Genomic DNA, 12,972 nt, shown 5'->3' with positions numbered 1-12,972 from the left:
AAAGCACCCCAAACCCGCAGGTAATAACAGAAGTCTGTGGCTCAGTGCATGTAACCCGCATGTGCACTGCGCTGCACTTGCAGACCAGTTTAAAAGCAGCCCAGTAACCAATGCAGAACAGATATGTCCATATATATATATACACATTGTGATTTTAGTAATAAACTTACCTTTAATAACAGTATTTCACTCAGGTATTGCCGGCAGTTGCTGTCAAAGAGCAGAGTGCATTTGGTATCACTCCGCCTGTGACATGAGCTGGCGCTATACAGAAACTGATGCTCTTGGATAGAGGGCTGGCAACCTGCGATCTGTGCTTCCTGACCCACCATCCCAGAGCAGGAGGTCGCGGGCCACATCAGAGGGCTCTGTGGGCCACTGGTTGGGCACCCCTGCCATAGACATTCATCTAGCTCCTTCTCTGACACAGGTTTTTCAGATATGGTAAGGTAGCCTGTGAACATCTATAAGCCCTAGCATGCTTTATTGGTCCAAATTTTGGATTTGTACTTTCAGAACTGTTGGAGGACCACAGACTGCATCATTTTATTTTTTATGTTAACCACTTCAGCCCTGCAAGGATTTACCCCCTTAATGACCAGGCCATTTTTTGCGATACGACACTGCGTTAGTTTAACTGACAATTGCGTGGGCGTGCACCGATGTATCCAAATAAATGTGATGTCCTTTTTCTCCCACAAATAGTGCTTTCTTTTGGTGGTATTTGACCACCTCTGCAGTTTTTGTTTTTTGCGCTATAAACAAAAAAAGGCCGACAATTTTGAAAAAAAAAACAATATTTTTTACTTCCTGCTATAATATATATCCCCCAAAAATATATATGTCTTCATCAGTTCAGTTTAGGCCAACGTGTATTCTTCTACATATTTTTGGTAAGAAAAATCCCAATAAGCCTATATTGATTGGTTTGCGCAAAAGTTATAGCGTCTACAAACTATGGGATAGATTTATGGACTTTTCTTTTTTTTTATTGTTTTTACTGGTAATGGCGCGTTCATCGATTTTTAGTGGGACTGCAACATTGAAAGTGGAAGTAGGAAAAATCACAAATTTTGGGTTGTCCCAGAACAGTAAGGCTGGATTCACACCTATGCGAATTGGGTGCGGGTTTCCCCGCATCCAATTCGCATAGCAGGAGAATGTGACTGGCTTCCTATGGAGCCGGTTTACATATCTCCATTGCGGTTGCGGAGCGCATTGCACAGAAACGCTGTGCGTCTTTGGCTCCGTTTCAGGGCCGAATTCAGGCATAGATTTGGCCCTGATTTGTCTCTAAAATGGGGAACAGGGACGCACAGCACTCCTGTGCGATCCGCAGCTGTTTCCAGTGTGAACCAAGGCTTAGAGATAGGAAATCTTCCAATGTGGACACTAGATCTGGTGACCCTGGTGACAATGTGGATTCGCACACTTGGAAGGGATTTCTCCCTATGGGACACAGATGGCAAAAAAAAAAACTTGATAATGAAATGAATAATGAAATAATGAAAAAATAAAAAAAAGGTTTTGCCTTTAGTTCTACTTTAATGAATAATGCTAACATATTTCTTGATCATTTTTTATTTTCTGTTCTTCGACCTTTATTCAACAACTCTGGAAGTAAAAGATGTTGATTAGAAAGTATTTGAAATATACACTTTCACAAAGTCCATTTGGAAGGAAAAGTTTTTTGTCATACATTCCCAACTGTTTCTGTTTTTGTAGGACAGCCCTAAGTTGAAGCCAAAAGGTCAGGGTTTATTTATTGAGTATAATGGATTGGGAATGGTTAACACTATATACTGAATTTCAGGAACAAGGATACGAGATCCTCTCACGATGTTACCAGACTCCTGCAAAATTTTTCCGCAAACATCCAACCTGTGTTGGCATTGCTCGCGGCAAATTCGAAAGCCGCGGAACACCCTTTAAAAGTCTATGGGAGAAAACAAAAATGCTAATTTTAAAGGCTTATATGCAAGTTATTGTCATAAAAAGTGTTTGGGGACCCGGGTCCTGCCCCAGGGGACATGGATCAATGCAAAAAAGTTTTAAAAACGGACGTTTTTTCAGGAGCAGTGATTTTAATAATGCTTAAAGTAAAACAATAAAAGTGTAATATCCCTTTAAATTTCGTACCTGGGGGGTGTCTTTAGTATGCCTGTAAAGGGGCGCATGTTTCCCGTGTTTAGAACAGTCTGACAGCAAAATGACATTTCAAAGGAAAAAAAGTCATTTAAAACTACTCGCGGCTATTAATGAATTGCCGGTCCGACAATACACATAAAAGTTCATTGATAAAAACAGCATGGGAATTCCCCACAGGGGAATCCCGAACCAAAATTTAAAAAAAAACGACGTGGGGGTCCCCCTAAATTCCATACCAGGCCCTTCAGGTCTGGTATGGGTATTAAGGGGAACCCCGGCCAAATTTTTTTTAAAAATGGCGTGGGGTCCCCCTCAAAATCTATACCAGACCCTTCAGGTCTGGTATGGATTTCAAGGGGAACCCTGCGGCAAAATGTAAAAAAAAAATGGCGTGGGGTCTCCCCAAAAATCCATACCAGACCCTTATCCGAGCACGCAACCTGACAGGCCGCAGGAAAAGAGGGGGGGACGAGAGAGCGCCCCCCCTGAACCGTACCAGGCCACATGCCCTTAACATTGGGAGGGTGCTTTGGGGTAGCCCCCTAAAACACCTTGTTGATGGGGACAAGGGCCTCATCCCCACAACCCTTGCCCGGTGGTTGTGGGGGTCTGCGGGCGGGGGGCTTATCAGAATCTGGAAGCCCCCTTTAACAAGGGGAACCCCAGATCCCGGCCCTCCCCCCTGTGTGAAATGGTAAGGGGTACCCCTACCATTTCACAAAAAAAGTGTCAAAAATGTTAAAAATGACAAGAGACAGTTTTTGACAATGCCTTTATTTAAATGCTTCTTTTTTCTTCTATCTTCTTTCTTCTATCTTCTATCTTCCTTCGGTTTCTTCCTTCATCTTCTTCTGGTTCTTCTGGTTCTTCCTCTGGTGTTCTCGTCCGACATCTTCCTCCGTTGCGCCGGCGTCTTCTTCCCTTCGTCTTCTGGGCCGCTCCACATCCAGCATGATGGGATGGGAGGCTCCCGCTGTGTGACGCTTCTCCTCTTCTGACGGTTCTTAAATAACGGAGGGCGGGGCCACCCGGTGACCCCGCCCCCTCTGACGTCACAGGGAATGCCACAGGGAAGTCCCCATGCATCAGAGGGGGGCAGGGTCACCGGGTGGCCCCGCCCTACGTTATTTAAAACCATCAGAAGAGGAGAAGCATCACACAGCGGGAGCCTCCCATCCCATCATGCTGGATGCTGAGCGGCCCAGAAGGCGAAGGGAAGAAGACGCCGGCGCCACGGAGGAAGATGCCGGAGGAGAACACCGGAGGAAGAACCAGAAGTACCAGAAGAACCAGAAGAATAAGAAGATGGAAGAAGAAACTGAAGGAAGATAGAAGATAGAAGAAAAAAGAAGCATTTAAATAAAGGAACAGTCAAAAACTGTCTCATGTCATTTTTAACATTTTTGACACTTTTTTGTGAAATGGTAGTACCCCCTTACCATTTCACACAGGGGGGAGGGCCGGGATCTGGGGGTCCCCTTGTTAAAGGGGACTTCCATATTCTGATAAGCCCCCCGCCCGCAGACCCCCACGACCACCGGGCAAGGGTTGTGGGGATGAGGCCCTTGTCCCCATCAACATGGGGACAAGGTGTTTTGGGGGGCTACCCCAAAGCACCCTCCCAATGTTGAAGGCATGTGGCCTAGTACGGTTCAGGAGGGGGGTGCGCTCTCTCGTCCCCCCCTTTTTTCCTGCGGCCTGCCAGGTTGTGTGCTCGGATAAGGGTCTGGTATGGATTTTTGGGGGGACCCCACGCCATTTTTAAAAAAAATTTTGGCGCGGGGTTCTCCTTAAAATCCATACCAGACCTGAAGGGTCTGGTATAGGTTTTTGAGGGGGACCCCACACCGTTTTTAAAAAAAAAATTTGGCCGGGGTTCCCCTTAACCACTTCCCTACCCAGCCATAGTAATATGACGTCCACAGATGGGATCTCCCATCTTGGGTGGACGTCATATGACGGCCTCGGGTTCCCGGCCACCTAGGGGGCGAGCGCGCGCACCCGCCACATTGCTTGGGACCCGGTGCGTGTGCCCGGCGGCCGCGATGTCCGCCGGGCACCCGCGATTGCCCGTTAACCGGGCTGGACCGTGGATCTCTGTGCGTAAACACAGAGATCCACGTCCTGTCAGCTCAGAGGAGAGCGATCTGTGTTCCCAGAACGGAGGAACACTGATCGGTCTCCTCCCCTTGTGCGTCCCCTCCCCCTACAGTTAGAAGCATTCCCTAGGAAACACATTTAACCCCTCCCCACCCCCTAGTGGTTAACCCCTTCACTGCAATTTTATAGCATTGATCGCTGTATAAATGTGAATGGTCCCAAAAATGTGTCAAAAGTGTCAGATGTGTCCGCCATAATGTCGCAGTCAGGAAAAAAACTGCGATCGCCGCTATTACTAGTAAAATAAAATAAATAAATATTTTTTTTAAAAAAATGCCATAAATCTATCCCGTATTTTATAGACGCTATAACTTTTGCGCAAACCAATCAATATACGCTTATTGCGATTTTTTTTACCAAAAATATGTAGAAGAATACGTATCGGAGGAAACTGAGGAAAAAATGTGTTTTTTTTTTTTTTAAATTGGGATATTTATTATAGCAAAAAGTAAAAAATATTGTGTTTTTTTCAAAATTGTCGCTCTTCTTTTGTTTATAGCGCAAAAAATAAAAACCGCAGAGGTGATCAAATACCACCAAAAGAAAGCTCTATTTGTGGGGGAAAAAAAGACGTCAAGTTTGTTTGGGTACAACGTCGCACGACCACGCAATTGTCGTTTAAAATGCGACAGCGCTGAAAACAAAAAATTGGTCTGGGAAGGAAGGGGGTGAAAATGCCCTTTTGAAGCGGGTAATATCCATGCCAGACCTGAAGGGCCTAGTATGGAATTTAGGGGGACCCCCCACGTCATTTTTTTTTTTTTCAATTTTGGTTCAGGGTTCCCCTGTGGGGAATTCCCATGCCGTTTTTATCAATGAACTTTTATGTGTATTGTCGGACCGGCAATTCATTAATAGCCGCGAGTAGTTTTAAATGACTTTTTTCCTTTGAAATGTCATTTTGCTGTCAGACTGTTCTAAACACGGGAAACATGCGCCCCTTTACAGGCATACTATAGACACCCCCCAGGTACGAAATTTAAAGGGATATTACACTTTTATTGTTTCACTTTAAGCATTAATAAACTTTAACGGTGTTAGCGTGTTTGAACAAATTTTTTGCCTGTTCGCATGTTCTGGTGCGAACCGAACAGGGGGGTGTTCGGCTCATCCCTGTCTCTGATCATGGGTCAATGCAGTATGCAGTATTGCTATGCACGCACGTTGGTTAGAACTCTCAGCCACGTCTGAAATACTCTGCTCTGTGACATTGTTTTTTTTTTTTTTTTACTAGAGCTGGGAAGTGCAAAATCTGGTCCAACTGTGCATAGAAACCAATCAGCTTCCAGGCTTTATTATCAATGCTTTATTGAACAAGGTGAAGTTAAAAGCTCATTGGCTACCATGCACAGCTGCACTAGATTGTCAGTGCTCCAGTTTTAGTAAATCTCCCCCTGTGACTGTGTGCCTTTGTCTTTCCCTTAAAAAGAATTTAAAAAATGATATTCTGTGTCCTGGAACTTGTTGTTATGGCAGGACTTGTGCCATAGGTGATGAAGCACCAAAGTACCACATTTACAGTTTAATTTAGCTTTTTTGACTTTTTATTCTTACCTTTTGTAGCCATCTCTAAACATTTATTGGTACATTAAATACTTGGGACCAACCATGGATGGGGGTTCACAAGACTTTTCAAGAAGTATGTAGCCATCCCCGCTTTCTGTTCTTGTTTGGTGAACTGTACAGTCCAGAGATCTAAATGCAAAGTATATCATGAGCAGTGCATCCTACATGTATTTTAATAATATTTCAATAAGCCTACAAAGGACATCATGATTTGTGCAAGGCTCAGCAGGGTAAACTCAGAATAATGTCTTCCCTGTGTCTATATTGTGCACTGTGGATATATTGAAAACAACTATATGATAGCTCATTTGTTTCAGAAAATATAATGCCATGTGTGGTAAGCAATACATCTTTGGTTGACAAACATGTAAACATCCAAGTTCATTCCTGGCTTTCACTATTGAATTTTGTGACATGATATGGTAGTTTAAGCTGTTTGAATTCTGGGAAAAAATAGTGTATGTGTTGAAAAAAAAAAAGAAAGAATTTTTTTTTCTCACTGTATATTGTTCTTAAAATGTCGATTTAGTGGTGTTGGGTTCTGCAGATTAGGGAGTGGCACAGATGGCGTGGGGTAATTTGCACTAAAACAAACCTAAACTCTTTAAAACTGCTGTTCTCAGCACATTTTTTCCAGGAGGATGCTAGGAGGGAAGCATTCACTTGAGGTTGCTGGAAACTAAGCATTTTTCTCATTTAGTGCAGTTGTATTTTTAATCAAACTAAACAGCTAGTAGTGTTATTTTATACTGAATACAGTGTGCTTCAAGATATCTGTGATAGATAGATAGATAGATAGATAGATAGATAGATAGATAGATAGATAGATAGATAGATAGATAGATAGATAGACAGACAGATAGATAGATAGATAGATAGATAGATAGATAGATAGATAGATAGATAGATAGATAGATAGATAGATAGATAGATATCAGAGTCAAATGGGGCACAGACAGTACTTGAAAAGCAATCATGTAACTTTATTAGTTGTCCGACGTGGGATACAGACCACTATTCTGAGATTATCATTAAATGTATATACGGCATACCCCACTTTTAAGTACACAATGGGGTTTATTTACTAAAGCTGGAAAGTGCAAAATTAGGCTCACTTCTGCATATAAACCAATCAGCTTCCAGGTTTTATTACCAAAGCTTAATTGAACAAGTTGGGGTTAGAAGCTCATTGGTTTCTATGCAGAAGTGAGCCTGATTTTGCACCTTCCAGCTTTAGTAAATAAACCCCATTGTGTACTTAAAAGTGGGGTATGCCTGTAATTGCATTTATTTTTGTTTCAAGGCCTGTGTATGCCAGACTTGACTATGTGGGATTAAGGAAGCTTTTTTGAGAGCACCCGAGAGCATCAATACGAGTATATAGCAGTGAATGAACAACCCTAATCCCATAAACATACCCTGGTGCCGGGTTTTAGCTGTATGTAAAACGTTGGCACTTCATTGACTTCACATATCACCTGTCTATATATGCACACACCTTTGTCCTTTGCGCTGTAATTTTTGTAATTGGTAAATTATTTTCAGTAATTTCACCAATTTGATAATTGTTTGTCATCCAAATAAAATTACATTTTAAATATTGTTTGTTTTTAAGAGGTGTATTCTTGCAATAGAGAGGTAGACATTTGAACAATATGAAGGAGGTTGTAATTCTTGTATTATACAATTAGTTTACTTTCCTTTTTGTGTTTTAGTTGACTAAAAGTATTTTTATGTAATGTTTTTGCATGTTAGCGATGCTTACCACGCATTTATACCTCTTTCCTTTGTATCACTCCTCATTTTTTCCTTGCTTTTGTTTAAAATATGGTGAAAAATATGGTGAAAAAAATATATATGTTTTTCATTTTTTGGCTGGTGATTTTTATCTATTTTTATTTATTTCAGTTACTTATATAGCACGGTCAATTTACGCAGCGCTTTACATATACATTGTACATTCACATCAGTCCCTACCCTCAAGGAGCTTACAATCTAAGGTCCCTAACTCACATTCATACATACTGGGGCCAATTTAGACAGGATCCGATAAACCTACCTTGTGCTTGGTTTCACAACGTACGAGTTAAGGAGATTTTTTTTTTCTTAAAATTTCTCAATTTAATAGCACAGGTAACATGTTTGCCTTTACACCAGTTGCTTGATTAATTTTGTTTTACTTTTTTGTGAATAGGAGGCCCTGAACATTCTAAAAAAACGAAAGAAAATGTACTGATAAAATGAGCCTATATTATAAATAAAGGGGAAATCAGGATAAATAAAGAATACATGGTAAAAAATAAGTAGCAAACCCAAAGAACACACCCAAAAAAAAAAACAAACACAAAAATGTGTGTAGACATTAGTGTAGAAATATTACAAAAATATGAAAAAAATATAACGCGTCATGTAGTTGCACAGCCTTCCCTTGTTGACTTGCATGGGTTAAGATGCTTTGTATGGCCCGTATAATAAGTTTGCTTCAGAATGTGCCAGGGGATGTATAATGAGGTAGTTAGTCACAGTTTGGATGCTGCGGTGGGAGAAAACAGTGCAAGGGCTGTGGATTAAGTTTTCAAGGGCTAGTGCTGCTACAGCATAGCTGCCAAACCTTAAACTGGTGTCCCAAACATTGCTACTCAGACATAGCTCTCTGTGTTCCTGTCTGCCTTTTATTGTCAACCTGTGCAATGCACATTGTGTTTTTTTTTTCTTTTGTTGCTCAAAGACTGCTGCAGTAGACATTAACCCTTGCAGTATCAAAGGGCCACATAGCATACTGAGCTGCTACATTACATCACAAAAGCATTTCTATATGTTACAGCGGTTAATAATTTAATATTCCGACTGTGTCAGTGTGTCAATGTTAAACACATATGGTTCAATATTCTAACTTATGTGTCAATATTAATGGTCAAAATGATATATATATATATATATATATATATATATAAATTTTATTAAACATGTATTCTTATATTCTCAACTGCATTGAATTGGAATGAAATAATGCATTCAGCTGTATAGAAAATTCTGATAATATAAAATATAATATAACTTATTTGCAAGTCAGGACATCAATAACTTTGTTAGTCGTATAAAGCTGTCATAAGAAAATCCGAATATTATTATTCATTTGGATTTATTGTAAAAGACATTCAAAATGTAAATAATCAAAACCGCCTTTTCAATCACTTTTCATCACTTAAATGAACAAAAAAAAAGAAGTTTCATTTGAAGCAATTCACAAAGTTAGGTACGGATCCTTATTTTAAAAAAATTACAGATATTTTCAGCTGAGGTCTGAAAATTACAATCACATGGCATAAGAAAAAAGATCCCTATCCACTTTTTGCTTTGTGAATTGAGCCTACTGTACTATAAATTAGTGTTTTTTACAATAAAAATTGTGGGTATCCCTAAAAATGGAAATAATTTAAAAAAAAAAAAAATCTGATCCTGTGCTGAAATAAACTCTTTTTAATCTATGTTAAATGCAAGGTGATTAACATAGTAACACTGAATAGAATTCTTAATATAGTATAAAACACAATCTTTGCTCACAAAAATATACCCTATTTGTGCTTCATGCTATATTAAACATTCCAGTGTTATCTTATCTATAAATCACTGGTAGATATAAAAATGCAACAGATTGCCATTTATATAAATGTGTACATTGAAAGTTATTGACAAATGGCAAATTATAATTTACCACTCCCAAAAATATAGTATTCCAATTGATAGAAAAAAATGGCCTAGAAACAAATATAAATAACAATTTAATTGGTCTAAAACATAGGGCACCATGGCAAAATATGTCTAAATGACTTTTAAAATTTTTTTATTAAATATAAGATTTTTGGTATGCTTTTCTGTGTATGTTTTGAATGTAGAAAGATTTACACTTCTGTATATGACATAACATCTTATAATATTGGTGTGAAATGTGAAGTTAATTCTGACATTTGCCTGCAATATACAAAATCATTTTGTGGTTATTCCTTCAGTAATAATTGATTATTTTTCTATTGATCATCTTTGTTTCTATTTTTATTTAATTTGTAGCTATCTTTCCACTTGAGAGTGTTTCCCTGTTTAATTCTGATTTCTGGATATTTAAATTTATTAAATTGTAAAGTATTTCTATATTTGATGACAAACCATCTAAACCAAAGTACAAATGTAGATGAGCGCCGCTGCTCACCTACATTTGTATTTTGGTTTAGGTGGTTTTTCATATAGTGTATTTTGAAAATGGCAGCTATCTTCTATGTGGGTCTCACACCCCTCACGTTATGTATATTTTTCATTTTTTTATTGTTTTCTCTTGACACAATTATTATCTGTGGCACAGAGGTGTATGAAGTTGTTGAACATTTTTTCGGCTCACTCATTCATAGTTTGCATATTTATATATTTTGCACATTATATAATTGGTATAATAGCCTAAGACAGCTGCCAAAATAAAGTAAATATTCTAAAACATTTTAAAAATACCACATTTAGGAAGCTATTTTTCAGGTTCATATAATGTTTTGGGAAATTTTTGAATAATATTTGTGTGTGACTTTTTTTTTTCATCATATTGTGGCTGATTTACTAAAGGAGAAACAGTTTTTTTACTTTACAAAGTAATTTTCACCTTTCACTTTTACCTTAGTGAATGTGGTAAAAGTTCACTTTGCGAACAGTACCCAATCATGTGCAGGCAGAACTAAGAGAAAACTGTTTTTTGATTGCAGAAGATTAGAAAATTTAAGCCAGCTCAGTTTAACCTTGTTCACTAAGCAAAGTGAAAATTCCCTTGCAAAGTGAAAATTTACTGAGCAAGTATTGCTCCTTTAGTAAATTCAGCCACATTGTTTATTTTTGTTAACTTTTATTATAAAAATTAACAAATCCTAAATAATGTATATTTAAGTAGGAAAGCACTCAGAATCCACATGGGTTATTTAATGCACCAATTTTAGCCTGACTATTTTTATACAGTCTAATTCAAAGTGATGTCTCTTTACAGCAGTTCAATTTCTTGGAAATACATATTAGGCCACAAGACAATGCAATTTAATAACACGTATCAATTTTTAATGTTATAATTAATATATATATATATATATATATATATATATATATATATATATATATATATATATATATATATATATATATATATATATATATACCGGTATATATATATATATAATTTATGGGAAAATATGACTGCAAATACTTTTACAGGATTATCACTTTTCACATCTACAATTATAAGCTCAATTTACACAAATGTCTCATTTATATCAGGAAAATAAACTGTATTTTAAAAATAAGCCTATTGTAGTGCATTTGGTCAAAAAAAAAAAAAATAGCTTATTACGCAAAACCTCCTAATAGGTCTGAAATAGTTATAATCAATATAATATTATTTATCAGTGTTAGAATCCACCCCAAAATAATATATTATTCTATTATATAATCAACACTATGGGTTTGACATACTAGAGGAGTTGAGAATTGTAGCTGTGTTCACTTTGAATACCCAATTATGTGCCACTGAAACAAACAGAAATGTGCTTTTCACATAGTGGAATAATTAATATCAATCATTACTTTATTGAGTGAGTTGCCAACTCCTTAATCAGCCTCAATGTCTCATCAAGAGACCTCTTCCTAAAACTTGTATATGTATTTTAATTTTTTTTTATGTATTATTTGAAACCATGTTTATAATATATTTAATAATTTATACCTACAGTAAACGATCAGTCATTCAGTTGAATAATGTAGTTCTTGCATTAGCACTTTAACATTTTGGTTTATGAATCATTTTAAGCTACATTACTGTGTCCTATATCTTGATGTATTTGGCAGGATAATTGACACTTCAAAAAAGTATACTGTTGCTAAAATATATCAGCCTTGAATTTTTTTATCAATTTATAAAAGAATTGTAACTTTTACTATATATATACAGCATGTTAGCAAGTGTATCACTTATTGGTATTGATGGAATTATCACACAAGGAATTAAATTTAAAGGAAAACATGAGCCCTTAAGAAGGGACCTATATGAGGGGGTGGGGGGTGTCATTAAAAATCCTACAACTTTATTTTGAGCAATATACCCAGATATTGGAAATTAATAATTGCCCGTTATTTTGTCAGTCACACCTATCTACAGCAAGATGTTATACCTCTTCTGATCTCTTCCCCCAACATGCATATGGCTTCTTTAGTACACAATTGGATACTAATAACTCAATAGATCAGAAAATAGTTCCACCACTTGGGCCGACGTCGGAGTATCCTTTTTACAGTTATAGTATAAAATCTGCAGTGCTCACTGCAGGCACTCAGCTAGGGGGTCTGTTTATATTTTTTTTACCCAAAATTTACTCAACTTCCACCCCTAATTAACACATTTTTCCACATAAGACTGTGTTAGAAAAAATGGTACATCTTGGTTAAAAGTTGTGTGACTCTTGGGTGAAAACATTGATAAATAGCCCCCATAACTTTTTTTTTACACTTATATTTCCAGCTTATCAGCAGTGTTTTATTTAGAAGATTTTTCTGTATGTTTTGGTTATTTTGTGTTATATTTGAAAATATTAATTCATCGATGTCTTATGTTTATTTTGCATGTTTAGCTAAAAAAATTGTCCCACTGGCCTTCACATGACTAACTATTTTTGGAGTTTACCAAACATAGAAAATGTGGCCAGTCTTTCTTTAACAGCAGCTTGGGACAAATAGCAATGGCAGTCTGAAGGTCACAGAGTTCTGTACGAGTTCTTGGGTATTTTGTGATATTTGTTTTGGCGCTTGTACAGCCCTGAAAAGAACAGCCTGCAATTCTTTAATACCGATAATGCCGTCACCCACAAATATACAGTGTTTATTGTTGTCTACAAACTGTTGTGCAGGTAACAATGTTTCATATATATATATATATATATATATATATATATATATATATATATATATATATAGTTATAGTTATAGTTATTTGGATATAGACATAACAATGTTAGAATGTTTGCATTGCTTACTTATATTGGATTGTATATGGCCAGTCAAAATATATAAACCTAAGTG

General features: G+C 37.3%; 1 long non-coding RNA gene across 1 annotated transcript in view; it reads right to left on the bottom strand.

The window, feature by feature from the left end:
• The window catches only part of LOC141132915 (uncharacterized), a 98,324-nt gene that overhangs the window by 34,731 nt on the left and 50,621 nt on the right, over positions 1–12,972 (bottom strand). The window contains exon 3 of the long non-coding RNA XR_012242983.1: positions 5,863–6,003. This is a non-coding gene — a long non-coding RNA (uncharacterized lncRNA). The remainder of the gene's footprint in view (positions 1–5,862; positions 6,004–12,972) is intronic.

This window comes from Aquarana catesbeiana, linkage group LG03, assembly GCF_042186555.1.
Source record: "Aquarana catesbeiana isolate 2022-GZ linkage group LG03, ASM4218655v1, whole genome shotgun sequence".
NCBI lineage: Eukaryota > Metazoa > Chordata > Amphibia > Anura > Ranidae > Aquarana > Aquarana catesbeiana.
The sequence above is the reverse complement of the archived record's forward strand: the minus strand, read 5'-3'. Positions and strand labels throughout refer to the sequence as shown.